Below are 6,586 nucleotides of genomic sequence, written 5' to 3'. Positions count from 1 at the left end.
GCTGAATTTGGGAGTGATATATGTTCATGTGGTTTGATATGACTGAAAAATGTACTTTGTAAATAGTTTCAGGCTACATTTAAATAGAATTTTGAATGTTATATAAAATGCATACTGTAGCAAGGAATTATACATTATGCATGTTGGGCAGCCTTGAGAATAGTCAAAAATATTTAAACTAAGGGGCAGTAAAAAAATTAAAAAGCTGAGATAAAGAAAATACACTTGAGAAAATAAGGAATGTATTGAACTACTAAAACTTAAATTTAAAAATGTTAGGATTTTAGATTAATCCTTTAGAGTTTTGCTCTCATTTACACCACTGATTTCAGTGGGCTATGCTGGCACATGACGTACAGCAAGCCAAATTCTATCTTTAGTTGCTAGCCTTAAAATTCAATCTTTAGTTGTCTTGAAGTCACTTAATACAGGTATTTTTATGGTCACAATGAAATTTGACATTACCTTTATTCTTCTGCATTAAGGACTGGTGTAACACCACCTCTCAGCTTTATGCCTTATGACTCTGCACAGGTTGCAAATGCTTTGGGGTGGGTATAGACCAGGGATGGGCAGAGTTACTCATCTTGGGAGCCACATCCGATCCTCCACTGAAGTTCAAGAGCCGGAGAGCAGGGGGACGGGGGGGAGGGTGGTGCTGAGTGACCCAGAGTGGAGATGACCATCCCCCCTGCATTGCTGAGCTGCTCCGGCTTTCCCCATGGGGAACAAGCACCAGGGTAAGCAGCGCAGCTACAGCCCCTGCCCCAGCAGTCCCGTGCCTGGGCCAGCAGTCCCGGAGCGAGAGAAGAAGTGGGCAGAGTGAGCTCGGGGAGCACTTCCCACAGGGAAAGCCAGAGCACAGGGAGGTGCTGAGCTGCACTGTTCCCTGGAGCCGCCTTGTGGAGAACTGGGTAGGACTTCAGCTAATTTCTGGAGAGCTACAAGTACTGTGCCGTGAGCCATGGTTTGGCCACTGTGGGTATTAGACATTACACTTAATGTGTTTTAAGTGTGCAGAAAGCACTTTACAGCTGTGACAGAACAGACGTTCATGACGCACAAAGCATTTTAAAAATGGTGATTCCCACTCTACACTAATCCCAGAAATATATTAACTTAAAGCACTCTCCATTAGAGTGCTTTATTGAACATCTGTGCCAGATTCCATCCTGGGTTAACAGGGTTAGCCAAAATTTATGCTGCAAATGAACCTTGCAACAAGAAAATCTCCAAAGCTATATTGATTAAAAATTGGGACAGGTACAGAACTACAGAAATTTAGGTACAGAACTCTCAGAAACAGAGATAAAAATAATAGATTAATACCCACATTCTGCCTCCTCCTCTTTGGCAACAAGATTGACACTGATCAAATTACTGTTCCAAATGTATCTCACTCCACCTAGATTCAACAAAATATCCAAATCATACACTAAGCTGTAAAGACTGTCTGCAAAATGATACTTTCATACTTATGTGGTGGAACTGCCCCTCTATACAGGGTTTGTGCATGTAAATATGAACATACACTTGCACAATAATTGGCTTATGGCTCCCCTTTCACCCAAAATTTTCCTTCTTAGGATATTTCCCAAGCTTCCTATTGTGGATTACCACAGACCTTATCTCAGCAGCTGTCAATGGGATAGTCAGAGCATGGGAATAGCCAACCCTGCCAAATGTTGGAGAATGGTCAGGGAGAATATGATATACAGTATGTTCACAATGGAAAACCTATCTGCTTCACTAAAAGACAAATATGAATATTGGTATCCCAATTGGTTGCCACTCTACAATTATATAATACAAAAGGATTGTAAAAGAAAAACACCACCACTATACTGTAGCGTGGAGGTATAAGACTACTCAAACATGAAAAGACAACAGTAATCTCTGGCCTGTCCTCGTTCTGAGCAAAGCTAATGGATAATAATTTTGAAGGAAGTAACTGAAACATGTATGTGGATGACCACAGCTTGTACCCCAAAATGTGTCCTTACTGTACTGTTGTAAGTTGTACTATATTGTACTATGTTTTGATATGGTTATGTGGTTGTGTTTAGTGTATATATATTTATGTATATATATATGTGTGTGTGTGTATATATGTAAGAGTGTGTGTGTGTGTACACACACACACACACACACACACACTCTTATGTAAAAATGTGGTGTTGATGCTAAAGTAATTATACAATTTGATTTATGTGGTCAGTTTGCCTGTATTGTGAAATGTACACCTTAATACTACTAAATTATCCTTAACAAATGTGTATCTAACTCATTCAGCATCTTCCAGTCACTATGCAACTTCCTTGTCTTTTATTATTCCACTTGCAAGATTCTCCCCAATAATTAATCTTTTTGGCTGCAGCTTAACCTGCCTTTGCCATTATTAACATTCTAGAAGATCCTTCACATGAGGTTCTGCTGTTATCTTCTGTTTCCATAGCACCTTGGTCTTTTTACCATTTGGTTTCCAAATAGTAAAGTACTCTGCTGGCATTGGAAAGGCATTGGGTAGCATGTAGATCCTGACTGCAATGCTGAACGTTAATATGTCTATCTTTGTCTAATATTTGTCTATTTAAAGTTCAGTGTGCATCCATTTGGTATCATAAAGAATTCCTTCCCAACAGTGCCTCTTATTTTAAAATCTGTTAACAGTTATTTGAAATTCATATATACACACACACACGTGTGTGTGTGTGTGTGTGTGTGTGTGTGTGAGAATTTCAAATAACTGTTAACAGATTTTAAAATAAGAGGCACTGTTGGGAAGGAATTCTTTATGATACCAAATGGATGCACACTGAACTTTAAATAGACAAATATTAGACAAAGATAGACATATTAACGTTCAGCATTGCAGTCAGGATCTACATGCTACCCAATGCCTTTCCAATGCCAGCAGAGTACTTTACTATTTGGAAACCAAATGGTAAAAAGACCAAGGTGCTATGGAAACAGAAGATAACAGCAGAACCTCATGTGAAGGATCTTCTAGAATGTTAATAATGGCAAAGGCAGGTTAAGCTGCAGCCAAAAAGATTAATTATTGGGGAGAATCTTGCAAGTGGAATAATAAAAGACAAGGAAGTTGCATAGTGACTGGAAGATGATGAATGAGTTAGATACACATTTGTTAAGGATAATTTAGTAGTATTAAGGTGTACATTTCACAATACAGGCAAACTGACCACATAAATCAAATTGTATAATTACTTTAGCATCAACACCACATTTTTACATAAGTAAAACAGGGGCACAGAAAGTTGCCTTTTTAATCTAGATTCTCATACAACTCTAGAACTGTTTAATGTTTTTCTTGGACAGCCTGCAGGAAAAATAGTGTTATTGTTTCATACAGGTAGGTGCATGCTAGGTCCAGCTCCTCTGAAAGTTCTGATTCCTTCACTAACAAATTCCTTCTACTGATGAATTATTTCTTCTGGGCGAGGGACAGAAGTTACACATAAAACAATTTAAGTCATCAGAAACTGGTTTAAAACTGTAACAGGACAAAAGCTCAGTGCACATAAACCAGTTTCAAAATGGCTTAAACTGGTTTAAGATAAACCTGGTTAAATGTAGTATCAGACTTAACTGATTTGGGTCAAACCAGTTTATAGCACTTCTGTCCCAGACCCCTTCCTGGTTCAAATTAAATCACAGTACCCCAGCATGCATTCCAACCCTAGGCCGGGCTGGGCTGTCTGCTCCAGCAGAGAAGGGTTGGGGGGGTACGGGGGGTGAGGCAGGGACTGCCCACCCTCTCCCAGACAAACTCTGGCTGGGGGCTGGGGCCAGGGAGAGAGTTTAAACTTCCCTTCCCCTGAATACAGAGCTGCCCTACTAAAAAACTACTGCTGGCTACCACTGTGAACTACAAATCCCAGAGGCACCTGAAAGCAGGAAGAGGAAATGATGAGCAATCCTGCAGAGTCCTGCTGCTGTTAGTCTGGACTGCAAATCCCAGAGACCTTGGTGGCAGAAGGAAGAGGAAGCAAACACACAGCCCATGCTGCCTATGTGCCAGAAAGCCATGCTGTAGCACCCCCCACTTCTGGCTTGAGCCACTGCAGGTATGTGACTGCATATCCTCAATCAAAAGTGAATGTCAGTCCAGTTGTTTCTCAGTTTAATCTCTGCAGTTTAGACTGACCTGCAAATGTTAAATCAATTCAGCCTCGGGCTTTCTGACTGTCTGTACTTAGCCCTAGTGTTACATCTCTGAGTGTGGGGGACGTTACTGTTACAGAAGAAGAGACAGTCTCTCAGATGGTCAGGATCAGTCCTATGGAATATTCCGGTGATTTCTCAGGTCACGTGGCCTCATTTTGGTGTAAACAGTGGTAATTATCTGTGCCAGAGTGCATAAGGGGCTGAGACACCATGGCCACATCTACACCTAATAGAATGGGAAATAATCTTCTTTACAGCAGGAACCAGGTAAGTTGCCATAATTGCTTTTTTGACACCTGATTGGAACAACGGACTCCAAAAACACTTCAAGGCAAGGGTCAGTAATCTGAGGGAAAATACTCTCAGTACTTGGAAATAGTAAAAAAGAATATGATTCCTACTTATCAAATTCAAACACACTTCTTCAAAGTATCTTTTTTCCTACCACACAAGAGAAATGTGCTTCTGGGATTCTGTCTCGGACAAGTGTTCCCCATTCAAATGCTAGACAACCTGCCCAAAATCATGTAGGAATCCTGTGGCAGTACCAGGGATATGGCCATGGTCTCCCAGTGCTGGCTCTTAACAAAAAAATTGGTCCCGTCCCATCCCCCAACAACCATCTCCTTTCAGACTTGGGAATAACCCCAATAAGCCCAGTCAGGGCTTTTTGGTTAGTAGGGCTGCATTCACCTAGCATTTGGGTTAGGATTGGCAAAGTTCTGCCCATCTAACATTTGGGTTGGGACTGGCAGGTTACTCCAAAGTAGATATCAATTATATTCAAAATAGCTTTCTCTGGACCTGTGCCATATATTGGTATGTGTTTAAAATTATTATAATGTCCATTTAAGCAAAAAAAGTCAGAGATAGGTATCCAAAGTCCTTACTTTAATCAAAGGCCAATCGTGCAATCAGCACCTGGAATTTGTGTAGTTCCTTATTCCATGCAGTATTACATACTGGAAACCAATTACATCTTATTCCTTCAGCTGAAGTAAGTTGTTACAGGGAGATTTTTTGGAGTTGTTCATTTGTAGTCATGGCTAAAGTAGACAAGTAAAGGAAAGAAGAAAAGATACAGAGCAAATCTCATCCACAATTGTACATATGTCTTAAAATTCAAAAAAGATTCATATTATTACCACAAATCTTCCAGGAGTTGGTCAGCCTACAGGAAGAGAAGTGGCAAGCAGACTTATACAGTAAGAGCATGAGTCATATACATCTTCCACATGGAATATTTTTAACACATTCTGGAAACAAAGAGCACTTTTTCTTTCTAGAGCTAGTGTTAGTTCCTCTTGTCAAAACAGGAAAGTGTTTCAGATACTGCATCTCTTCCTAGGAGCATTTCAATACAGAGATGTTACTCTAGTGCCACCATGTGTTACAGACACAATGTATTAATACCACCACAAGACACAATGTGTTAATATCTGTCAAAGATTGTTGAGGTTAATATTATCTTAATGGAAAGCTTTAATTTAAATTTGATACTTGCATCTGACGTGTTATTTGTTATTGTTACATTGAAGATTTAATAATACTAAAACTTAAAAGAAATAGCTGTTTTTTCTAGCTGTTTTTAATCTTTTTTCCAAGTATATGTGTTTGAACTTTTTTACTTAGTTTCACCGTCTCTCAGTTGCCAGATTATTTTGTGTGGGCCTTTCACAAAAGAAGGGGGAGGAAAAAATCATAAAAAGATAGACATTGCACTGATAAGCTTCCAAAATTAAACAGGGAACTCACAGGTCCCTGCAATGTCAAAGGCTAGGGACAGAAGTTACACATAAACCGGTTTAAGTGATCAGAAACGGATTTAAACCTGTAACAGAACATTAGTTCAGGGCATGTTAACCAGTTTCAAAATGACCAAAACTGGTTTGAGATAAACCTGGCTGAATGTAGTATCCGACTTAACCGATTGAGGTCAAACCGGTTTATGAAACTTGTGTCCCAGAACCCTTCCTGCTTTAAATTAAATCAGAGTCTTCCGGCATCCCACCATGCTCTGCAGCCCTGGGCTGGGCTGGACTGGGCTCTCTATTCCAGCCAAGCAGGGTTGGTGCCACCCCTCTCCTCCCTAGTCCAAGCACTATCACTGCTCCGGCTGGCTGAGAAAGGCATGGGGGTGGGCAACCCTGCTCTGGATTGCTGCTGCGTCTGCATCCCCAGCCCCCCACCCCCTCACTGCTCCAGTGGCAGGAGTGGGGGGTGGGGCCAGACCCCAGTAGCCTGAGGGGAAGTGGGGCTTTAACCTTCCCATTGCAGGGGGGGCGGCATGGACACCAACAGGCTCCGCTCTGCACCCGGGGCCATGGCAGCCAGACACCAGTAGCCTGAGGGGAAGGTGGGGTTTAATCCCCATATTACAGACAGTAGCAGCAGGGGC

The sequence above is a fragment of the Alligator sinensis genome, unplaced genomic scaffold (assembly GCF_000455745.1).
Source record: "Alligator sinensis unplaced genomic scaffold, ASM45574v1 scaffold555_1, whole genome shotgun sequence".
Taxonomy (NCBI): Eukaryota; Metazoa; Chordata; order Crocodylia; family Alligatoridae; genus Alligator; species Alligator sinensis.
This window is presented reverse-complemented; position numbering follows the sequence as displayed.